We start from the raw sequence: 25,980 nt of genomic DNA, 5'->3' as shown, positions 1-25,980 counted from the left end.
AGAAGACAAGAAAACAAATGTGATGCATGAGACTCAAGATGTTTCAAGTATATGTATGTGCATGCAATTTAGTAACTTGGATGACATATTTAGACATAGAAAACATAAGCAGAGCATAATGAGTGTTCAATATGCTTTCCTTACATTTTCTCGATCAAAAGAAAAAATAGGATGGAAGATAAAAGATAAAAAGGATGGAAGGACCAAATAACACTTGATCATGAATATTATGAATATTAGTATATATTAATGATACATTAAAACATGAGATATGAGGGGCATCTGGGTGGCTCAGTTGGTTATATGTCCAACTTCAGCTCAGGTCATGATCTCATGGTGCGGGGGTTCAAGTCCCTCATCAGGCTCTGTGCTGACAGCTCAGAGCCTGGCGCCTGCTTCAGATTCTGTGTCTTCCTCTCTCTCTGCTCCTTCTCCTCTCATGCTCTATCTCTCTCTAACTCTCAAATATAAATAAACATTTTAAAAAATGAGATATGAGACTCCATTCCTGAAGGCTAATTTGACCATCCACTGGTGACACTCATCCTGGCCCCTCGTGTTTTCTGCCCATAGCTGCTCAGTAGACTAATTGATAAGCTACAGTTGTGTCTCTCCAATAAAACAGGGGATTGCCATTGAGCCCTCATATTTTCTTTTTAAAATATTTTTTAAATGTTTATTTATTTTTGGAGAGAGAGAGAGAGAGACAGCATGAGCAGGGGAGGGGTTGAGAGAAGGCAACAGAACTCGAAGCAGTCTCCAGGCTCTGCGCTGTCAGCACAGAGACCGACATAGGTTTCCAACTCCGAAACTGTGAGATCATAACCCAAGCCAAAGTCGGATGCTTAACCTACTGAGCCACCCAGGTGCCTTGAGCCCAGATACTTTCTTATTGGACCCCCTAACTCAAACCTCAACTCAGGTCTGTGTAACTACATCACTGACAGAGAAGGCTAATGTGGCAGAGAGATGGAAAGTCATGTGATCATTGTATAACTCAGGAATTTGGTGGTGTGATCTTTCTGCCATTTCTCTCCCCTGTGTTGTGGGTTGAATTGTGCACCACCACCCCTAAAAAATGTGTTGAAGTCCTAACCCCAATACCCATGAATGTGAATCTCTTTTTGAAAGTAGGGTCTCTGCAGATGTAATCAAGTAAAGGTAAAGTCATACTGGGTGAAGGTGGGCCCTAAATCTAATCACTAGTGTTGTTACAGGAAGACACACAGACACACAGACACAGACACACACACACAGACACACACACACACACAGAAATAATGTCATGTGTAGATGGAGGCAGAGATTGAGGTGAGGCATTTACAAGCCAAGGGACATCAAAGGATTTCCAGGAAAGATGAAGCTAGGAACAGGCGAGGAAGGTCCTCCCCTTGAGCTTTCAGAGGGAGTATGTACCTACCAACATCTTGATCTCAGACTTTTATTTTCCAGAACTACGAGAGAATAAATGTCTGTTGTTTTAAAGCTATCTAGTTTGTAGTATTTTGGTATGGCGGCTCTAGGAGACTAAGAAACCTTGCTTCTTGCTGTGAGTTTTAAATTGATCTGTAAAAATAAATCAGGTTATTAGAGTGTCTTAATGTGGTCTGTGGGCCTTTCTGTTTTGTGACTCCTCATATAGCCATGTTGCCATGTGGTAGTATTCTTGGCGATCGCCATTTCATCAGGACATTTCCCACATGCCAAGTCATATACAGTCACGTCTGCTTTGAACAGTATTTAAGTAGGGGCACTGCCAACTTCTGGCCCCTGCAGTTTTCATGTTTTGTCCTCTAGGGAACTAGTTTTCAACATTTAGTATCACCTGGGGATCTTCTTTGATTTTTTTTATGATAACATTGAGATAAAACTGTGTATTTTAAGGTGTACAATATGTGGATTTGATGCACTTACATATTGCAAAATGTTTACCATCATAAATTTGGTTAATAACTCCATTACATCACATAGTTATTATNTACTTATTTTTTTTTTTTTTTTTTTTTCTTTTTTTTTTTTTTTTTTGGTGAGAACATTTAAGAGCTACTCTCCTAGCAGTCTTCAAGTATATACAACAGGATTACTGACTATAATCACCATGCTGTACTTAGATTCCCTAGACCTTACTCATTTTATAACTAGAAGTTTATGTCTTTTGACCAACATCTTCTCACTTTCCCTACTCCTCACCCTCTGGTAACCACCATTCCACTTTCTGTTTTTATGAGTTTGGCTTTTTTAGATTCCACATATACGTGAGGTCATGGAGTATTTATTTTTCTACCTGACTTAATTCACTCAGCGTAATACCCTCAAGGTTCATCCCATTTTGTCACAAATGCCAGGATTTACTTTTTTCTCATGGCCGAATGATATCCTACTGTGTGTGTGTGTGTGTGTGTGTGTGACATCTTTATCCATTCATCCATTGACAGACGCTTAGGTTGTTTCCATATCTTCTTAGCTATTGTGAATAATGCTGCACTGAACATGGAAATACAAATATCTCTTCAAAATCTTGATTTCATTTCATTTGGACATGTGCCCAGAGTGGAATTACTGGATCATAGGGTAGTTCTATTTTTAATTTTTTGAGGAAACTAAATACTGTTTTCCATAGTGTCTGCACCAATTTATATTTCCACCAACAGTGCATAAGAGTTCCCTTTGTGGGAGAGACTTGTTTAAACATAGATTTCCTCCCCCCAAACTCACACCCACATTGTTTCAATTCAGTAGGGGTTGAAGACAGCACTGGTGCTCACCCACGTATCTACTTCTGGCCTCCTTCCTGGCATAAGGGACACTATACTTAGTAGCTCCCCTGGAGGACGGCGGGGCTACGTGATTGGTTCCAGACTATCAAATGTGATCAGAAGTGATATATGCCACTCATTTAGGCAGAGGCAGTGAGAAATCCTAGTGTATTTGTCCATTCATTCCTCTTGCCCTATTGCCACAAATGCAAAGTCCTCATTTGAGATGGAGGGGCCCCAAGAACAAACCAACTCAGATCAGTGAGTCCCTGACTGGAAATAGGCTCTTCTGGAGAGTTGCCAAGCATGCATCTGAATTTGGGTTACCAAGAAATAAACTTTTGTTGTATTAAGCCATGAATGTTTTGAAGTTATCTAGTTCTGACTAGTAGATATGAATTGGGGTCCAGAAGTAGGTACCTCACGGCTTACTTTCTCTGTCATATAGGTCCATGAACCACACATCTTGAGAAAGATTCTGTCAGGCTGACCATTCACCATCTTCTACTCATGATCTTTTTCCAAACTGGGAGCAACACAGTTTCAAAGTTCTTTTATAATTCTCTTAGAATCACAATACCAACCAGCTTCCCTTCTTTTACTTTCAGATCATTTCCATGAACATTTTGGTTGCTTTCCAAAGCAGGTATTCATGGTCTCTTTGTTCACTCAATTGTTGGAGATTTTGGTAAATTTCTTTGAATCTGATTATTATCTTGTTGTAAGTACATTACTGCTACTCCAATATAGTGAAAGGAAAATGCCTGCAGGAAAGGAAATGGAGACGGAAATAAAGGAAGCATCCAGAAAAAGTAATAGAAGGACAAGTGCAGAAAAAATTACATGATCATAGTGGATGGAAAGAAGTGAAATATAAAAATTTGTCAAGGGTAGATCTTATTTAAGTGTTCTTATCACAAAATAACAACAATAATAAAAATAAAGAGGGCACAAAGAAACTTTTGGAGGTGACGGATATGTTTATGGCATAGATTGTGATGGTGGTTACATGGGTGTGTACTTATCTCCAAATTCATCAAGTTGTATATATTAAATAGGTACAACATTTTGTAAGTCAATAAACTGGCTTCAAAAAAAAAAAAAAAAAACCTGACAGGTAAAAGATAAGATGCAAAGAATCAATGAGGGAATAACAAAAAAGGAGAGAAAATGCAAAGAAAAACCTAAGGGAACAAAATCACAAAGTCCAACTAATTAAATCCAAGTTACCGAACATAAATGCTGCGGCCCACCAGGAACAAGTACTCATGGCTGCACTAATCATAGCAGCTCCCAGTTACACAGCATCTGCTATAGCCAGGCATGGCACTACGCTTTTTTTCTTCATTTCCTCTCATCCCTACAACCACCACAAGGTAAATTTTCTTACCACTAAGATGAAAAATTAGGTTGGAGGACATTCAGTAGTTTATTTAGGGTCACACAGGATAGTAAATGGCAGAACCAGATTCAAAACCGGTTCTGCCTTGCTCCAGAGCTCTGGGCTTTTCCAGTATATCACGTGGCCTCCTTACAACGTAAAGGTTAGGATGAGAAAGCAGGGCTATAAATAGGAAAGTGTACTGTAAACGAAAGGCTTAGAACAAGGGCTCCAACATTCTGGTCAATATAGATGGGAAATGAGACTGGAGGGCAGATTTACTTCTTTTTCCCTCTATTTAAACATGCAATCTGGAAGCTTAAAAGGCAAGATTTTTGTGGGAATATGCATGGTCACAGGGATGAATTGAAAAGGGGGACGGAGAGAGAGGCCTGGCTCTCATTTCCTACATGGAATACTAAAAGTGGGAGCAGCAAGAAGAAGTTTCAAATGAGACTTTGGAAAAGGTGATGGTATTAGAAGTAAATCAAAGTGGCCCCCAAATCGAAACATTTAGAATCCCTGAATCAGAACAGAGAATTTAAAGGTTACTTATTTAGGACACATGCTAACAGTCCCCCAGGGAGGCCTTGAGCCAAGGAAACTTAAGAGCCATAAAAGGAATAAAGCTACTTTATTAATGATAAGGAAATAACTGAAATAATTTATCAAAATGCAGGATTTCTACAGAGGTATATGGCAGGCAATCAAATTATCTTCAAACAAGAAGAAATACATGTGTAAGAAGAATGATTGAGTTGAGAGTCTTCCTAGCTTTGGAAAGGATAAGAGAATGGCAGGACATGTTTAAAAAATGATACAAAGAAAACTCAAAGGAAGGAAGAAAGCCAAAGTCTTTTCCAAAAACAAATAAATGCTCCCAGCTGTGGTAACGGCTAATGAAATGCACAGAGAAAGGGAAAAGGATGGAAACTGAAGCCAAAAAAACAAATAAATGAACAAATAAGAAATGTTGGAGGCAAAGTCAAGGTAATGAGAGATGAAAAAGGAGATCGAGAAAGAGTGAACTATACTCTTGTGAAGATGTTAGTGTTCAGAGAGCAGAGAAAATGATGATGGTCTCTTAAAAGAGAGGCAATAAAATTAGAGAGAAGTTAAGAGACTAGGTTTGAAACTTAAACATATGGGTTCCCTCCCAGCCCTAGATCTTAGGGAATTTTCTTCCTTTTTAAAAAAAAAAAAATTTTAAGGAACTTTGTAAACTCTCTGTGCCATAGTTTCTCTTTGTGTATAAAATTGAAGAAAAGGGAGATTTTATACTTATATATTACATTCACTAGCCTGGGCTAGAGATGATTTTAAAAATGAGGAATAAAATGAGATGATACATATGAGCCTCTTAACATGGGGCCTGGCTCATCAGGAAAAGTCAATAAATGTTCATGATTGATGATTAATTATTTATGATAACCTTGAAAGATTAAAACCAGCAAACAGCACTGAAAGAGAAATTGCAGACAGCAGAACTATTTCAAGGGGGGAAAGAATGCACAGAGATGCAGACTCATGTTTGAGAATCAATAAAAAAGAACAACTCTCAAATAATTTATTTAACAAATGCAACTCAAAATGTGAGGTGCACCGTCAAATTGTTTATTGATGGGAAAGGATTCCTGGGTCTAGACTTACTGCTGGGTTCTTAATAAGACAACTGACAATGTCCAGCACCCTGGACAATGAAGTATCAGAGAAGACTGACACAAGATCCAGAGTGAAATAATGAGGGTTAACAAGAGCTGCTTCAGGAAAGAGGAAACATATTAACAGTTTGCGGCCACATCCTAAATGCCCATCAATAAAGGATAGTTAGTTAAGTAAGTTATGGTTCGTCTATATCCTGAGAGACTGTTAAAAAGAATATAATGGTTCTGTGTGTGCTTACATGGGAGAACCTTCTATACAGTGTTTAGTAAGAAAGTGCAGAACATTGTATATAGTAAAATGCCCTATTTTATGAGAATATTTTATATGATTATATGTACATAAATGAACCAGATACACAACAGAGAGTCTAGGAAATGGGGCTGGGATATGGGAGGGACTTTTCCTTTTTATTATTTACCTAAAGAAAGGTGAAATGGTACAGTGGTTAAAAATCCAGGATCTGGGAGCACCTGGGAGGTTCAGTTGGTTGAGCGTCCGACTTCCTCTCAGGTCATGATCTCTCAGCTTGTAAGTTTGAGCTCCGCATCAGGCTCTCTGCTGTCAGTGCAGAGCCTGCTTCAGATCCTCTGCCTCCCTCTCTCTCTGCCCTTTCCCTGCTTGCGCTCTCTCTTTCAAAAATAAATAAATCTTTAAAAAAGTGATCCGTACCACTTAAGTAATCTGGGTGAGTTAATTAACCTCTCTGCCTAGTTTACCCATCTGTAAAATGAGGATACTAGCTTGAGGCTAGTCATAAGAATGAAATGAGACCATGAAAATTTCATCCAAATAACACTTGGAATAGAGCTTAACACCTAGAACTCTCCATCACTGTCTACTGTTGGTGTGATGATTGCTCCTCAGTAATGTTTGCTGTCATATAACCACAAGCCTGAGTTGCTTCTGTAAATCTTTAAAAGCCCAAGTGAGGAGAATGGAGAAAATTAATAAAATTATAAAAATAAAGAGGAGTTTTCTCCATTCTTGAAAGTTTGTGTCTCTATGAAAGTGTCAGCACCACTTTGTTAAGCTTTCCACAAAATCTTGTATTTTAATTGGCATTGTATTAAATTTATGGATTTGGTTAGGGAGAATAGACAGTCCCACACTGTTGAGCCTTCATATCCAGGATCAGGGCATGTCTTCAAGTTTTTCTTATATTCTCAGTATAATTAGTTTTTTTTCTTTATTTGGGCCTGCACACTTCTTAGGTTTGTTCCAAAATTCTTTTGTATGTATATTTTTAATGTTTATTTGTTTTTGAGAGAGAGCGAGACAGAGTGCAAGTAGGGGAGGCCAGAGGGAGAGGAAGACACACAATCTGAAGCAGGCTCCAGGCTCCAACAGAGCCTGTCAGCACAGAGCCTGATGCAGGGCTCAAACTCACGAGATCATGACCTGGGCCAAAGTCGACACTTAACTGACTGAGCCACCCAGGTGGCATCCAAAATTCTTTTTTATGTTAATATTGTAAATGGGATCTCTTCTTCCCTTATTTTGTCTTACTTGATCTTGTTTATATACAGGAAAGCTATGAGGGGGAAGACCCTATCAGATAAAATATATTAATAGAACTACAATAATTAAAAACAGTTTGGTTCTGAAGAGGAAATGAGAAGAGCAAGGGATAGAATAGGGAATCCGGAAATAGACTCTAACTCATATGGGAATTTAGCATATTCAAATCAAAATGAGGAAAATGAATTAACCTATAAATCACAATGCAAAACTAGCTAACCCTTAGGAATAGATAAATGCCTTCCTTATTCTTTTTACCAAGTAAATCCAAATTAATATGAGGGTTTTTTAAAACTAAAACTATAAAACTAATCTTTGATTTTTAAAAAATTAATTTAGTATAGGAATAAAAGAGAACATATATGAATTTATAACCTTAGAAATATGCAATATATAATCTAAGAAATGATTTCTAAGTAATACATATAAAGCCTAGATACCATAAAGGAAATTAAAATGTTTATGTGGTCAAATTCATCCAAACATCTGTTTAGAAAATATATATCATAAAGTAAATGCCAACAAACCAAAAATATATTTTCAATGGATATTAAAAGGGCCAATTTCTGTAATTCCTTAATTCATGCAAATCAGGGAGCAAAAACTCTGACAAAGCAACTAAAAAATAAAATGAATGAAGACAATCAGCTCATGAACACAGTTGGTAGAAATGAAGGAGAACTTCATAACCACCAGCAGCAAACCCAAGAATACAAACAAATCCCAACTATCATGTAGGACCTCAGGGAGGAAAGAGGGGATTGAGGACCAGATGTCTCTCTGGGCAGGACACAGAGCATGAATTGTTCATGGGCCCAACAAGTCCATAAGCTGTAACCCACAACTTTCCTGTGCTTTTTTTTTTTTCCATTAGGATGATCATTTTGAATGGCTTTCATGTCAGCACAGTATGGTAAGTCAAACTCACACGGATGAGCTAGGTGTGAAAAATGGAGAATTACTTTACTGTTAGGAAAGACTTTTTAGTTTGGTGCTCTCAAGTTTCAGCTTCAGAAAGAATTGTATCTTGGTGTCCTGGTTGCCTAAACCTGATTGAGTTTCCTTCCTTCCTGTCGCCTTCTGTCCTCAAGTGTTCCATCTCATGCGCAGAAATATTATGCTAACAGCTTTGTAATGTAATATGCTCCGAGTAGCGTCTCTGCTGAAGTGCAGTTACTCTTTCTGAAACCTCTTAAGGTTTTCTGAATGTCGCAATTCTCTGGTCTGACACTTTTTCTTCTAGCAGGTTGCCCCTGCTATCTCTGTGGACAAGATTTTCCATTTCTTTCCTAGAGCCTTCACTTTCAGGTACGGCTGTGGCACATTTGTCACAATAGCCTTTTAAAAAAAAGTTTTTTTAAATGTTTATTTATTTTTGAGACAGAGAGAGAGAGAGAGAGATGGAGAGGGGCAGGGAGCGAGCAAGACAGAGGATTCTAAGCAGGCTGACAGCAGAGAGCCAGATGCAGGGCTCAAACCCACGAACCATCAGACTATGACTCGAGCTGAGGTTGGAAGCCTAATCAGCTGAGCCACCCAGGTACTCCTGTCACAATAACCTTTTTGCAGGTGATCCTGTCCTTGTTATTTGACAACCTTTCTCCTAGGGGACCACCACCTTCTTTCTCCCAGTCTGGCCATGGAATCTTGTTCTCCAATAACTGATTATAATCCATCTTCCTAAAATTGAGACTTGAAAGCACAAAACTGTAAAATCATTCCTAAAGTAAAATAACTCTTCCATCATTCTCTGTTCCCGGTGAAAACATACTGCCTGATATTCCAGCTCCTCTCTTAAAGGCTGATGGGCTGAATGTCTCTGCCATTAGCAACTCAGGAAATCTAACACACACAAGCAGGTCAGTTGCTCTCCTCTTTAGTTACAGTTAGTTGCATTTAAAAGAAAACAACTAAATAAAAGAGCTCTTCCTTCTATTTCCCACAGTAAGGAAAGTGATTCACCATGCAAATACTAAGATACACAAATAACCTAAGGATTGTTAACAACCACAATGGCCATCTTTTTGGTAATTATATAAATATAGTTAAACATGTAATTTATACATATCTATAGCCTCTGTACATGTCAGATAGTATGCAAATATATACTTTATAAATTTTATAAATATAATTATACATAGATACATTTGTATGTAGTAATAGTATATATATAGAGAGAGACATAACATCTAACACTTAATGGACCATTTAGTCTGCGATGAATGCTATTGGGTACTTTATATATACTGTCTTAATCCTTAATCCTCTATTACTTTATTAGATTAAAACTATTATAATCATCACCTGTGGTTGCTTTAAAAGGCCTGCAAATTCTTTGACACTCCTTGCATTGAGAGAGGAAGTCTAAAACCCCTCCCTTGAATGTAGGCAGGCTCAGGGACTGCTTTGGCCAGTAGTCTGTGGAGGAAGTGATGTGGTGCCAGTTTCCAGGCCCAAACCTCAAGAGCTGCCCTGTCCCACCCCATGTAGGCTCCCTTTCAGAGCCCTGGGCTGCCCCTGTAAAAAGGCCAATGACCCGGCGGGAGATACCACTCGGAGAGGCTCTGAGCCCATCTGGAGAGAGAAAGGGGCACAGCTGAGCCCAGCCTCCCTTCTGGTCCCACCGAGGCACCAGACCCTAAGGGAATTCTTTTTGGAATCTCTAGACCAAAGCAGCTGCCAGATGAATGCCACCAAATGACCCAGCCAATGCCACATGGAGCAGAACTGCCAGTAGAGCCCTCCCTAAATTGACTGACTCACAAAATCAAGAGCTTTAATGACATGGCCATTGCTTTAGGTCACTAAACGTTGGGGTAATTTGTAATACAGCAAGAGGCAACTGGAATTCCACACTCCAGATGCAGAAGCAAAACCACGGTGAGTGAGGTAAGGCATTTTGAATCACATGCCTCGTTAATAGTGCAGCTGAAATTCCAACTCGGGCGGCCTGCCTCAAAAGCCTATAATCTCAGCCACTCAACTGAATTATTTTAAAATTATAATTAACTCTTGGAGATAGGGCATATATAACATCTTGATTCTTCTTAGCATCTAGTCTAATTCCAATCTAATGAAGAATTTGTGCCAAAGGCATATACCTTCTCTGCATTCACAGTTACCTATTTATGCTTATTTTCACACCCTTCTGAATTTTAAAATGTGATGATTTTCTCCAACAGATTTGCCTGTGCTTATTTTAAGACAGTAGGATAGAGATCCTCATTTCTCTTTTGCCCTCAGCATAGATCATATCAGCAGTGCGGCTTAATACCAAAGGGCAGGCTAATTCTGGGACTCAGGAAGTTGATTTCCATAGTATTAAACGTGGCTTAGTCATTTTCCAAGGAGACAGAGACTCTGAGGTCTTAGCAGTTTCCCTGATAAGCTATCATCCCATCTATTTTATATTAGAATGTATTGTTTACTGAAAAGGGTTAGGAATGGGGCAAAAAGGAGCCTCAATAGCAACTTCCTGACAGGCAAATAGATCTGTACCTGCAGCCTTTCTGGAGCCAAAAAGGTCAGGGGTCGAGGACCCAGAGGTACTGATGAAATCAAGGTCTTAAGCTAATTAAACACTTCAGCAGTATGCGCTGTAGCATGGATACTGTTGTTTCCACGACAGAATAAATAACACAATATACAACATCAAGGAAAGCAGAGTCTCTGTGCAAGTGTCATCCTCTGATTTGTTGTGAAAATCACAACAAACAGAGATAATCAATAAAGCCTAGACTTATATTTTTTGGTGTCACTTTCAAAACATTTTGATTTCAGCCTCCCAAAGACTAACCCCATTGTTGAAAAGAGTACAGTGGTGGTAGCCACATGATTATCAACATTTCCTAGACCTTAAAACATAAAGATAGGAACCAAACACAGAACACCTGTAGGCACTCCAGTGATTCTTGTTCAATTTGGCTCTCTGAGGTTACACTTTAGAANCAAATGGTTCGTTAATAAAAGTAAAATCACAACATAATTTTATTTTCTTCCCTTGGCTTCCAGTAAAAGTAAAACCACAAAGAAAAACAATGGTCCTCTGTACCAGTACTGTTCTAAGCATTTTATATTGATTAGGACATTTATCTTCACAACCACTCTGAGGCGATTATAAGTACCCTTTTTATAGATGAGGAAACTGAGACTTAGATCAAGTGACTTGCTAAGATCATACAGACAGGAAGACAGGAACTTAGACTTAAGCCTAAGTTAACAGTTTACAGTGTACAGTGTACAGTCAAATGTTTCTTCCATTCCAGCTGTTCATGACTGACCATAAATTAGGTTGAATATTTTTACTCTTTTTTTTCCTTCTAACACTACACTATCCCAGCTTCTTAATTTAGAAACCTAAATAGCTCCTTTTTGTATTTAATTTTTTTTAACATTTATTTATTTTTGAGAGACAGAGCATGAGTTGGGGAGGGGCAGAGAGAGAGAGAGGGAAACACAGAATCACAAGCAGGCTCCAGGCTCCAAGCTGCCAGCACAGAGCCCGACGCAGGGCTTGAAGCCACAAACTGTGAGTTCATGACCTGAGATGAAGCTAGACCCTTAACTGATTGAGCCACCCAGGCACCTATGAAGAGCCCCATTTTTATTCACTTATATACATAAGATTGAGAAATATATTTATTTTTCAATTATAGCTCAATAAAGCTGGGGGGGGGGAACACAGAGAAATCCCAATTGAGAAATATTCTGACCAATATTGTCAAGGTTATTAAACACAAGGAAAACTTGAGAAACTGTCACAGTCAAGAGCTGCCTAAGTAGACATGGAGTTTAAATGTAATGAGATGTCCTGGATGTGGTCCCGGGACAGAAAAAGCACATTAGAGAAAAACAAAAGATATCCTGAATATATTATGGACTTCAGTTAATAATAGTGATATGGGTTCATTAATGTTGGCAATATCCTGCTAACGTGAGATGTTAATAATGGGAAGAAGTAATTGTGGGGTATTCTCTCTCCACTATCTTCATAATTTTTCTGTAAATCTAATACTCTTTAAAATGAAGCTTATTTTTTCAAAAAAAGAAATGTATAATCGGTGTTTTTAAAAACTGCTGGAAAATCACTTTTTTAAATGTTTACTTATTTACATGGGAGAGAAGGGGCAGAGAGAGAGAGAGAGGGAGAGAGAATCCCAAGCAGGCTCTGTGCTCTCAGTGGGCTGGACCTCATGAGTTATGAGATCGTGACCTGAGCCAAAATCAGGAGTCAGACGCTTAGCCAACTGAGCCACCCAGGCGTCCCTGAAAAATCACTGTTTTAATCTAACAGTTGCTTAGACTCAGTTGCTAAGCAATCTAACCATTGCTTAGTCCTGTGAAGCAACAGAAGTGCCCAGTGGTTTCTAGACCTGCCCACACAGAACTGGGGCCTGTGCTGAGGCTGAGTCCGGAACCAGAGCTCCTCCCTTGTGTGCAGTCAAATGTTTCTTCTGCTACATCCAGGTGTTTGTGACTGACCATAAGTTAGGTTGAATATTTTTACTTTTTTCCTTCCATTTTATCTTTCTCTCTCTATAAAAACACACCACGGGTGGGGGAAAGTAGCATTATTTTAACCTGCTTCTACTTCTTTTTTTAAAAAAACTTTTTAAGTGTTTTATTTATTTCTGAGAGAGAGCGAGAGAGACAGCATGAGCAGGGGAGGGTCGGAGAGAGAGGGAGACACAAAATCCGAAACAGGCTCCAGGCTCTGAGCTGGCTGTCAGCACAGAGCCTGATGTGGGCTTGAACCCACAAGCCATGAGATCATGACGTGAGTTGAAGTCAGATGCTTAACCGACTGAGCCACCCAGGCATCCCAACCTGCTTCTACTTCTAAAAAAGGAAGACTCCATGAGAATGTTAATGTCTTGAATTTAAGTACATGACATTCCTACAACTAGTCTAGGGCCAGGAGGAATTGAGCATCTAAGAATCTTGTGCTGCCCCGAGGACACCAGCAATGGTAAAAATAAAATAAAATAAAATAAAATAAAATAAAATAAAATAAAATAAAATAAAATAAAATAAAAGTACTACTTGCAATAAATATAAGCAAACTAAAAAAAATAAAATCGATGAAGGCACAATAATGCTATTAAATTCTCACTGAAAACAGTTGTCTGAGGCCTGCTCTCTCTGTTCATAAGAAAAGGAGATTATAGGGTGCCTGAGTGGCTCCATCAGTTGAGCGTCCAACTGTTGATTTCAGTTTGAGTCATGATCCCAGGGTTGTGGGATCAAGCCCAGCATTGGGCTCTGTGCTGACCATGGAGCCTGCTTGGGAGTCTCTCTCTCTCTGTCTCTCTCTCTCTCTCTCTCTCTCTCTCCCTCTCTCTCTCTCACTGTCCCTCTCCCCGACTCACATGTTCTCTATCTCTAAAATTAAAAAAAAGAAAGAAAGAAAAGGACATTATAGAAAGATGTTGAAGGCATTCCTTTCTTAATAACTGAATGATAGTAATAAACTTCCTTTCTTAAAAACTGAATAATAATAAACATTTTTTTCTTTCAGTAAACAAAGCCAATCATGTTCCTTTAATTGTTGCTTCCTGCGGCACCTGGGTGACTCAGTCGGTTAAGCCTCCGACTTCGGCTCAGGTCATGATCTCGCGGTTCGTGGGTTCGAGCCCCGCGTCGGGCTCTGTGCTGACTGCCAGCTCAGAGCCTGGAGCCTGTTTCAGTCTGAGACTCCCTCTCTCTCTGACCCTCCCCTGCTCACACTGTCTCTCTCAGAAATAATTAAAAATATTAAAAAAAAAATTGCTGCTTCCTTGCAGAGGAACTTTTACTCTTTTAACAGGTTTAGCAGGCTTCCAGAGGCAAATTATGATGAGGAAAAAAATTACCTCTTAGTCTTCTTCAAAATGACAGAGCAAACCAGTGACTAGGAAGAGAAGAGGAAAAATACAAATACATTTTATGTTGTTAAGAACCAAAACCTGTACTGAACATCACGTGATAACTGTACGCCCAGCCCATCAGGCTGCTCAAGCCTAGAGCTGTGAAGCAAACTGTTCTTCATGTTGCCATGACTGTGCCAAAATCTGGCAACTGGCCCAAATCTCTATACAGAACCCTGGGCAGCTGGCAAGAGCTGACCTAGATCTCAGGTTCAAGCAGTTCTTTTTTCTATGACAACTCACAACTAGAAGAGTTAGATCCACGGAAGGTTACTACCAGCCTTGACTCAAAGGCGCACCAGTGGTGATTAAAGACCAGCCCTGCAATACACAGAGGAAATTCACATGCCTGTGTACACACGAGGCAAAATAACAATGAGAGGGCTTTCCACTCAGGGTGCACAAACTCTTCAAGGCCTGCTGTGAAGTTTATAAGCCAGGCTATAAAAGAGAAAAATTCCACACTTTTGTTTTTTAAACTTTGCTCTTGGTAGAACATATATTTCAGAGTATAGTACCAAGTGTGCACATCTGTGAAAAAGGAAAATAACACAGTTAACCAAAAAAATGAGTGTGGAATCCACTTTATCAGCACTTTAAACGCAGTTCTTAAAATAATATCTAAATAGAGGCTTTCCATGCCAAAGTGGAGACAGATGTGCTTTAATATAATATCCCGATGTTTGTGTATTTCCTGATGACCCTTAGACTTCTAGGGTGGGCTCCTATTTTCTCTCCTGAAACAGATGTTGGTAAATGTCCACCCCTAAAACCAAAATTCCCGATCTACAGGGAATCCAATCAGGTTTTCTCTTCCTTCTCTCAAATTTACCTCAGCCAGATCACATTCTTTTCAGCAACTATGACTAATAGATCATAATCAGAAAATAAAGTAGGAATACTTTGATAATTCAGGACAATAGCTTTCATTTCAAACATTCAAAATGTGCTAAGCTAAACATGGATCCAGAGACAACTCAAGGAAAGTGTAATTTTCCCCTTTACCTCCTAAAACTGGATACTCAATAAACATAATTTTATACAGCCAAACATATAATTACTGTGCTAACCAAATGTTGCCTAGCAAAAAGCCTATTAAAGCATTAATCAATAAGAATGGCTTGAAGCTAGTGCATTACAGCTTCAGCATAAGCATTGTTAGCCTCTACAGGACACTAAAATGGCAGTTTGTCTCTAAATTACTATTTCTTAAATGCTTGGAAACACTTTGGATCTCTTCAATAGGCAATCATTTTCCTTTGAACTTTGTTCATAGTCTTGTTAACAGGCTTTTATTTTCCCCCAAACAACTTTTGCAAAAAAAAAAAAAAAAAAGCCAACTTCATGACCCCTGTAAAAATATCACAAATTCTAATTACTCAGCTACAAATCAAGGCAATTTTACTATAATGTCTTTATGATGCTTTCTTAGAAAATTATTAATAAATCAAATTCTTTGTTTAAAAAATTTGCCAGGAGCTCATTAAAAGAAACCTTTGATCAATCCAAGAATTTTTGACAACACTGATAATTATCTTCTGATGGACTTGTTTTGTGAGTTCAGACATTCAGCAATGGATTATTTTAAAAAGGGCACACCTGTAATTTTGGCTCATCAAGATATCAGACATCTCCTTGTTTCCTTTTAAAGTAACCTTTATTCTTTTTTTAAGTTTATTTATTTATTTTGAGAAAGTGAGGGGAGGGGCAGAGAGAGAGGGGGAGAGAGAATCCTGAGAGTCCACACTGTCAGCCCAGGGCCTAACATGGGGCTCGATCCCACGAACCCTGAGTTAATGACTAGAACTGAAATCAAGAGTTGGACGCTTAACCGACTGAGCCACACGGGCGTCCCCTTAAAGTAAGCTTTATGAATAGCAAAAAGGACTTTGAAAACTTCCAATATTAGATCATTACAAAAAGACAACAATGAGTAAAATTCAGTCTTTAAAATTATAATTTTGACAAAAATTAGAGAAAAGTGTTTCCTTTAGTCTGTTAATTCATTTTCTACAGAAAGAGAGATTCCACCTTATTATATCTGAAGGTTAATTTTATGTCTTTAAGGAAAATTACTAAACCAGAAGTGCCACAAATGCTGGCTCTTTATTTAACCAGGTGTTTTGCACTTTAAAAAAAACAACTAATTCAGAAGTCAAAAGAGCATAAAATTTTGCTAAACAGGGAATATGATAGGAATAATTATCATATCATCCAGTATTTCACTTCTATATATACTTAAGAGAGCTGAAAGCAGGGACTCAAAAAGATATTTGTGCATCAGTGTTTACAGAAGCATTATTCAAACTAGTCGAGAGGTGGAAACAACCCAAATGTCCACTGACAGAGGAATGGATAAACAAAATATGGTAAATATATACCATGGAATATTATGCAGCCTTTGAAAGGAAAGAAATTCTGACACATGCTACAACATGGATGAACTTTAAAGACATTATGCTGGGGCACCTGGGCGGCTCAGCCAGTTAAGTGTCTGACTTCATCTCAGGTCATGATCTCATAGTTCATGGCTTTGAGCCCCATGTCAGGCTCTGAACTGACATCGCAGATCCTGCTTCAGATTCTGTGTCTCCCTCTCTCTCTGTCCCTCCACCCCTGCTTATGCTTTCTCTCTCTCTCCTCTCTCTCTCTCTCTCTGTCTCAAAAATAAATAAACAATTTAAAAATAAAGACATTATGCTAAGTGAAATAAATCAGACACAAAACAACATATATTGTATGGTCCCATTGAGGTACCCAGAATAGTCAAATTCATAGAGACAGAAAGCAGAATGGGAGCTGCCAGGGGCTGGAGGGGAAGGGGGACTGAGGAGTTCCTGTTTAAAAGGCTGAAATTTCACTATTAGAAGAGGGCAAGTGCCCTTGAGATAAAATGGAGGGGAGGGGGGGGANNCTGCCCAACAAGGTGAATATATTTAAAGCCACTGAAGTGTACACCTAAAAACGGTTAAAAAGGTTTATTTTATGTTATGTATATTTTACTACAATAAAAAAGAGGTGGCATTTTCAGCTGTGATAATAATCAGTGACGTTTAAATTGGAACTGGGTATCAAGGAAACTCAGATTCCCCAAAACCATGGTAGGCGGTCAGCACGGTGTCACACAGCAAAGCGGCAGCGGCAGCCAGACCTCCCCTCACACCCGAGATAAGAGCACTGCCTTGTAAAGCTGGACTAGGCAACAAAGGGAGTGGGGTCATTTCCTATTTCATCCTGGTCTCTTTCTGTTCCAGGAGGCCATTCCATAAATGGTTCCTTCTTGGTAGAATTTGAATAAATTTCATGTATCTGCTNACAGAGAGAAAAGGGTAAAAGAAAGCCCTTTGGGGGAGAACAAGAAAGGAGAAATTAAAAAAAAATCAGTGAACATTTTTGAATAAAGTGAAAATTGACTCAGAGGAGAGTTTGATTTTTTTTATATATTTATTTATTTTGAGAGGGAGTGTGAGCACAGGGGAGGGGCAGAAAGAAAAGGAGAGAGAGAAAATCCAAAGCAGCCTCTATGCTGTCAGTGCAGAGCCCAAAATAGGGCTCGATCTCACGACTGTGAGATCATGACCTGAGTCAATATCAAGAGTCAGGCATTCAACCAACTGAGCCATCCAGGCACTGCAGAGAGTTTGATTTTAATAAAATGCTAGACATAGTTACCAGGTAGGAGAAGGGAACTTACCCATACAAAGGTCAAGAGATAAAATCATCTATACATTTAATTCTCAAAATGCAATGAATGCTGCATAAGAGTGTTAGACTAATCAGGAATCTTAAATTCTGTGAAAAAGAAAAATTCCAGGTCATTATATATTCTCATCTGCTAAAGATGTGAGATATTTACTAACCTGAAAGTGGAGAGATAGTAAAAATGTGGCATAATCACTACATCTTGTATCACATTAAAATAATCAATAAAAAAATAAGCAGAAGATAGCATAGCACCACAGAACAATTTTTAATATCAGTACTGTGTGCTTAGACATGTGAGGACTGTGATTTTGCAAAGTGTCTAGAAGCTATTTGGATACATTCTGAAAAATAAATAATCTCTTGTCCAATAACATAGTATGTATGTTATTGAAAACAGGGAAAAGAAATTGCAGTAGATGCTGATTTTAAACCCCCAGGGATAGTGAGCAATGAGACTGACTATATAGAAGGTATAGGTCTCAGATGCTATATGAATGGACATATTAAACCATTCACAGACCATCATTTGGCATCAAAAAGTCCCAAATTACATGAAGAGCAATTTTGAGCCAGTGAGCACAAAAATAAACCCAAAGAAAATCTGCACTTCATGATTACATTAAATCTTGCATTGATGAGAGCCACCTAAGAAATCCTAGCTTTTAATAAGTGTATCAGAAAATAGGAATTGCAGAGAATATCCACAATATAAATAAGTACCTGTATGAAATGAGTGACATTTTTTTTAAAACGCTTATATACTAGGTTTAGTCATTTTAAAATCTGTCTTTAAAAATAAAATTGAAGGGTAATTTGAAGTATATTACAGAGTTAGAAAAATTGCAGCAATAACAAAAATTCCACAGTTCCTAAAGTCCAAAAAGGACATCATGGGAAAGAAAAATCACTGTTTCCATATAAACATCAATTTTTAAGGAACTATCTAAGTTTTATTGGTATGGAAATATATGAATTTTTATAACTTGCAAATTCGTGGTTAAAGGGAACAGAGTGGCTCACATATTTTTCTTTCTTTCTTTCTTTTTTTTTTGGCTCACATATTTTTCAAAAGCATAAGAAAAATGGAAACTATACCCTTCAAAATGTATTTGTTTTATCCCAAATGTAATTGTTAATTTAAAACAATTATTTGGAGGAAAAGCAATTTTAAAATACCAAGCAATAGCAAGCATTTATTAAAACAAATCATTTCAGGTAAAATAACATAACTGCTCTTGGCAAAATTATGGAGTTTGTTTAGGAAATAATACACAATTATATGGGGGCGAACACTAATAAAGCATCCAACATAGCATTTAATAAAATGTTTTCTCAAGAAAATTTAAATTATCTTGGAAATAAATATTGTCAAATAAACTAAAAGTTGGCTAAATTATTTTAAACAAAGGAAATTGATAAATGGCTCAGTATCCAACTGAGACAAGATATTTGGCAGAAGGTCTATTCTCTCTGGTCTCAATAAAAATTTTATAAATGACTTGGAATAAAGAATGAGCATTAGATTATTGATATTAGAAGTTCTGTTTTAAATAGGCAAAGATTGTGCTCAAATACACAAAGATCTGAAGGGACTGGATCTAAAGCCAAAAAATGATAAGCTAGAGTCAACTTAGAAAATTCAAGCTACCATAACATGAGAAAAAGAATTTGAAACGAATTTAATTCCATGAGAAAACATTAAGGAATAGTAGACAGAATATTAAGTAGCCACTTAGAGAACAGTAGGAAATCAGAGGGCCAACACTTGCTTTTCCAAACTGCCGCGTCCATTTCCCCCTCGAGGCAGTTTGCCACAAGTAGATGTCAGTGATTACGGGAGGTTAGATTGACAGGTCTTTCCTACCGGCACAGTCTGACCACTTCCATCACAGACAGTGGGAAGGAAAATGGTAAAATTTACAGCAGAGCCCCATGGTCGCCGAACCCTGCCTCATACCAACATCCAATTTGTTTGCTTTATCTGAGGTTGGATACAAACAGAAATGAATCCTATCACCATTGACAGTAATTCAGTGAAATGGGACTGGACACTAGACTGGAGGTAGACCAGGAGCACTCGACTGGGAGTCAGCAAATCTTCTACTGACCAGGCTTCATTTTCTCCTCTGTACAGCAAAGAGGTTGAATCTTTACATTCCTAATATCCTTCCAGCTCTATGTCTACAGGGTGGTTACTTAGGTCTTTTGAAGATAAACTGTATTTAGAACAAGGAGCTTGTGGTAAACTTATATATTACTCTGAAAGAAGAGGCTGAATATATAGGTGGATTCAAGGAAAAAAATCTTAAACTCTTTGGGTTCTGTTTAATAATTCATGGGTATTGACAGTTTCCTATTACTAGGCACCGTACTGAGTACTTGACATGGATTATCTCATTTAATGCTTAGAAGACTTCTCCAGTGTAGTTGTGATTTTTAATCTCCCCTTTACAAACAGTCTCACTGAATCTCAGAGAGGTTAAATAACTTGTCCAGGGTTGCACAACTAGCAAGTGGTAACATTCTTGGACAAAGTCTTCCTCAGTCCTTAGCAAACTGAGAAAAATAAGGACAACAGTGCTCGATAAATATTTGTTAAATAAATAAAATGACCGCTGGTAGGCACCTCCCTGCATGCTGTCTTTTGGGAGACAGCACAATGAGGGAGATGGCATAATATCTGTTGATTGCTGCCCAGTGCCAGGCACAGTACTAGGCACTTTACAAATATCCCATTTAACCCTCACACTCACACGCTCTCTAGATGAGATAGATGTTGTTATGCTCATTTTACAAGTGAACAAAGTGAAGCCAGCCTCTCACTGATGTGACCCCACCTGGACAGCTACCTCAGAAATGTGGCCTTTGGAAGTAGGTCTGGAGCAGAGGGGAGAAGAGACCCCCAACCCGGAACACACCTACAAGGATGTGCCGTGGCATCCCAGTCCCTTCGGGCTAAGTTAGGAGGCTGTGGTAGACTTGAATCACTTTTCAGCTTGACAGCCTCCAACTTCCCACTGTCTTGCTTTTGCATCCAAAGTTCCCTTGTGGAGAGTCGCCATTTTGTATGGCTCTGGTGAGAGGGCAACTGCTACCTACTGCACCTTAGATGCCAAGAAGGCCGGGCCTTCCTCCTCCCCAGCCCGCGCTGCCTTCTCTCGGAGGGTGGGGGAGGCTTTGAGTTAGACTGAGCCAGATGACGATTTGCTCCCAGAACTCTGAATCCCGAGCATGTGAGAAAAGGGCGGGATGGCTGGGGGTCACACTTCTCACAGCCGTGCAGGTGGTATGCGGGGCAGCCTGTTCCCACAGGGGACCTTAGAAGCTGCACTTCTGCTGCCTGTCCTGAGGAGACTTTGGTTACCTCCTGTTCTTCAGCTTCCCAGTGATTTTGTGAGTCCCAAATATCCTTCTAACGAATTCCTTTTGGTTTAAAATAAACAGAACTGGGGGGCACCCGGGTGGCTCAGTCAACTGAGTATCCGACTCTTGATTTAGGCTCAGGTCATGATCTCATGGAATCGAGCCTTGCGTCCTGCTCTGTGCTGTCACACAGATTCTCTGTCTCCCTCTCTCTTTCTCTCTCTTCCATTCATGTACACTCTTTCTCTCAAAATAAATAAAGATGCATTTAAAAAAATACTTTCAAATAAACAGAGCTGGTATCTGTTGCTTGCAACCAAGAACCCTAAGTGGTACAGACTATGGGTAAAAAAGCAAAGACAGGGATTTGCAGAGCACTTAAAATGCATTCTTGTTATAGCACTCTCTCAGCTGATAACTTCTGTCCTCCAGCTTCCCAACTACCGAAGGATCATGCCCTGATTGGTGGCTGAATAGTGGTACCAAATTCCTCAAATTCTTCCTCTCAGCTCCACCAGCTTTAAACAAAAAGTGTGCAAAGGCACAGTTTAACAGTCGAGTTCTGCAATTTGTGCTGTTGATGTCATTCTGATATTTGACCCCCTTAAAATGAAATCCTTTAGGTAATAAAAAAGAATGCTTCGAGTTCTGTTGTAGGTACTGCATGTATTGACAGAAAAGACAATGCTTCCTATATTAGCTCCATAAGTGTCCTACATGAGAAATGACTGCTGGTGACTGAGTTAAGCCACTAAAGTTTCCCCTCCTTGTCTATTATCCTTCTACACAGACGCATACGTGCTCACTTGCAAATGCATTCACGCACAACTACACATCCTTACGTTATTTTTCCCTCCCATTAAAAGAGAAAGGCATAGCCACCCCTCAAAGCTAGTGGTACTTATCTAAACAGAAGGGAAACTTCCATTCAAAGAGCTTCACATTCTGAGACTCTGTTATCTCTGTGTTGGAAGAAAATCCTCCTCGGGCTGTTCTGAACTGTTCTGCACACAGGTCTCTACGAAGTGGAGAAGCTGAATGAGAAGCTCTGAAGTCAAGAGTGACTGAGGTCCTCTGGGAGAAGGTGGGGGCGGGGCCTCTGAGATAGATCATGAAGAGGGTGGAAAAGGGTGTGAGGGTCGCCCTAGGCAGTCTCTGGAGGATGGGCTTGGGAGGGAAATGGGACAGCCGTCCACTGTGGCTGTCCACTGGAAAAGCGTGGCTCCATTTTTGTGCCTGACAGAAGCGGAAAGCCTGGAAGGAGAGTTCCAAGGAGAAATCCAGGGAAGAAGCAATGTGCAGGAGAACATTCCCTCAAAGTATGTGGAATAAGAAATCTAACAATTTCTTCCCGAAAGTCTTATTCCTAAGAATGTTGTTAGACCATGAGCCCGTGAAGAGTTATAACTGGATTTTCTCGGACTGATTTTCCACAGATTCTAATATATGCCAATAGAAAAATGCTTATATAAACAGAGTGCAGTAGTATTTTATGCTACAATGAACAAGCCCACCGGAGTAAAAAAAAAAAAAAAAAATCTCTTGATTGCTTATATGCACTAAGCACATTTTTACCCCAATTTTGTCTGGCTGCAAGCCAGGATCTTTGCGAACTACCTCACTACTATTCATTTTCATAACACTATTACAAAGCACTATATTGTAGGTCTCTTAAAAGTCTAGTATAACCCAAAGTCAATAGAAGGGTCTCCTGCCCTTTGGAGACCTAGGAAAAATTGGCTCAAATCTCGAGATTCTGTAGCCTGGAGAAGTCTAGGTTTCACCCCAAGATTTCCACAAAGCCCCTTAAGGGCCTAACCCTGTGATGGCCTCCTGGCCTCCTGTGGCTACAGGATGGTTCTGTGCTGTGCTACCTCTCCTGGGGCCCTCCTGCTCGCTCACAGAGGAACAAATCAACATCACCTTCTTTACTCAAGGTGTTGGGAGGGAAATGGAAGGGTATTTCCAGCTCAGAAATGCCAATGGAAACATTGACATTACAGTTCTTCTGTGTGCCTCAGCCCCACCATGTCCAGGGGCCCACGGCCCTTCATCCCACACTCCCAGTTTGTAGGCTTCCCCACTTTGTGCTCTCCTTCCCCACCCCATCAAGTGCCATTTCTCTCTTGCCTTCCTTGATGGGCTATGGGCACCAGTCCACTCCCCAGCTTCTCATCTCAGCTTCTGCCCATAACTGTTATTATCATAATCGTAGCCCCTTTTCCCAACAAAGACATTTACCTTGTGCTGGGGCGCCTGGGTGGCTCAGTTGGTTAAGCATCTGACTCCGATTTCGGCTCAGGTCATGATCTCACAGCTCATGGGTTCAAGCTCTGCGTCACGCTCTGTGCTGACTGTGCAGAGACTGCTTGTGGTTCTCTCTCGCACGCTCTCTCTGCCCCTCTCCTGCTCACTTGCATGCTCTCCCTCTCTAAATAAAGAAATAAACTTTAATTTTTTTTACAAAAGGAAATTTACCTTGTGAAGGGGAATCTGGGTGCCAATCATTAAGAAAATAAATTCTTCCCCTTATTAGATAAAAGATATGAGAGCAGGAAATGTTATAAGAGGGAGGGGAGCTGATGACGTAAGGAGTTCAGGAGTTTCTGCCTGCCATCCCTGAGGTAAATCTGAGTGTGGCACTTCCTCAAACAGCTCAAGCAACCAGGGCTTGGATCGACTTTTGAAGAGACTCGGGCCCTCAAGTTTCTCCCTGACTCAGTGAACAACCCAAAGCCATAACCATGCGCCCAATGGCCTGTATTGCGAATGCTTTAAAAAAAAAAAAAAAAAAAAGGTAAGAGACAAATCTCCCAGATCTTTTTCTCTGCCTATTTTAATCTTGGATTTTCTATAGTTTAACACAAGCTGTCACTCTCCTAATACTGCAAACCCGCTACTAAATATCATCATGACAAATAATTATGAACTGTACTGGGAATTATGGAGAGCATTTATCAGGAACTGGAAAGGTGGTAACTATCTGTGGAGAAAGAGGGAGAGAAAGAGAAATAGGAGGGACAGAGATGGAGAGACAAAGATGGAGAGAAAGAGAGAAGCAAGGGGGAAAAGCACCTCAACAGAAGATAATGCCCCCAAAACAATAGCGTCCAAGCTTCAAATAAGAGTGCTTGCCTTCTAATTTCAATTTGATGTGTGCAGAATTCTTTCTTTTCCAATGCCAAATCCTGAATGAAACATGCAATAAAAATTACTGCCTGAAACATGGTGATAGCATTTAATCCTCTGGCAACACATGAGAAAGGCTTTCAGCTTTAAACCGAGGACTGCCACACTGCAGCCTTGCTCGTGAAATTATTTATTCATGCCGTGGTTTATAAAGTCCTTTTTATACGCTTTCTATCAGCTAATAATGGGCTGGAGCACTTATGTTCTCAGCCTGACAGATTCCACATTATGAGGCTGGAAGACCAATGCCTGGCAGAGACATGCTGCCTGGAGGGAGCCATCCCAGATTGCTTGAGTGGGTTTCAGCATCAGGAAGTCAGGAACTAAGCCAGGCTGGGGCACCTCAGTGACCGGAGAGTTGACATGTGGGGCGACATGGAGTGCAAGGCAATGAGGGAGGAAGGTGATACTGGAGTACTCAGAAGCTGCTGGCAACTGTGTCCTGAATGTCTAGGACAGTGCATGCAGAAAGGGAGGAGAAAAACTCCAAGGAAACAGAATAAATCTCTCCATAAACCAAATATCGATGATCATTAATTAGTGGCAATACGTAAGGGCTGACTTCCCTTTTGTGACTATGAAAACAACGGAAAGAGGTATTGATTTGTTGAGCAAATGAAAAGCGGAAGCAGCTTACAAAGAAAAAATTATGTATTTAAGAGACCAAATTAATTTGAAGCACTTTCATGTGTATTTATTTATATGCAATTTATCTCTAAGGAAAGGTAAGGCTATGGTGGGGATAAAAGCATACTGAGATCATTCCACTCTACTCGTTAAAGTAGGACTGCTAGTGTATAATACTTATGTAGGTTAACCATTTCCTGACCTTTTTGATTTGGTCAATTCCTGCTAGTAAGTATTTTTTAATACCATACAACTCTCTTTCTCAGCATCTATGACAGTTGATAATTTGACTTAATTTTCCATGTATGTGTGCTTGCATATTCTAAGAGAATTCTCTAAGGCACTGTGGGTTTTTTCCCAACTAGTACCTACGAATGCAATAAAATAATTTTCACTCAGACTTTCATTACATATTGGTTATAATGAAATGATAGTAAAGGAAATAGCAAATAACCCAAATAATAACATATATTGAAAGAAAAAATATGATTCTGGTAAAATATTGACAATCATGGACAATGTTAAGATCTCTTTGCTTTAATGTTAAAATAATCTTTAAAATTAGTTCAAAAATCCCTAATGGTATAGTTATGTTACTGTAAGTATCCTAAAGTACACTCCAATGAGCGAAGTTTTCACTACAATTAAACCAGTCTTAAATGCTTTGGTCTCTATTGTCAAAGAAAATACATTGATTTCCTCTTTCTTGATCATTCTGTGCAAACAGACCATCTTTCCACCATCCAACACTTCTATTCTCCTTGAGGTTGTTTTACTTCAGCCCATTGGCCTTCTTTCCACTCTGTTTCCACTTCATAGTGCTTGCACCTGCTGTCCCCAAACCTTCGTAGGGCTTATTTCTCCTCTTCCT

The sequence above is a fragment of the Crocuta crocuta genome, unplaced genomic scaffold (genome assembly GCF_008692635.1).
Source record: "Crocuta crocuta isolate KB4526 unplaced genomic scaffold, BGI_CrCroc_1.0 scaffold10, whole genome shotgun sequence".
NCBI classification, from domain to species: Eukaryota; Metazoa; Chordata; class Mammalia; order Carnivora; family Hyaenidae; genus Crocuta; species Crocuta crocuta.
The sequence above is the reverse complement of the archived record's forward strand: the minus strand, read 5'-3'. Positions refer to the sequence as shown.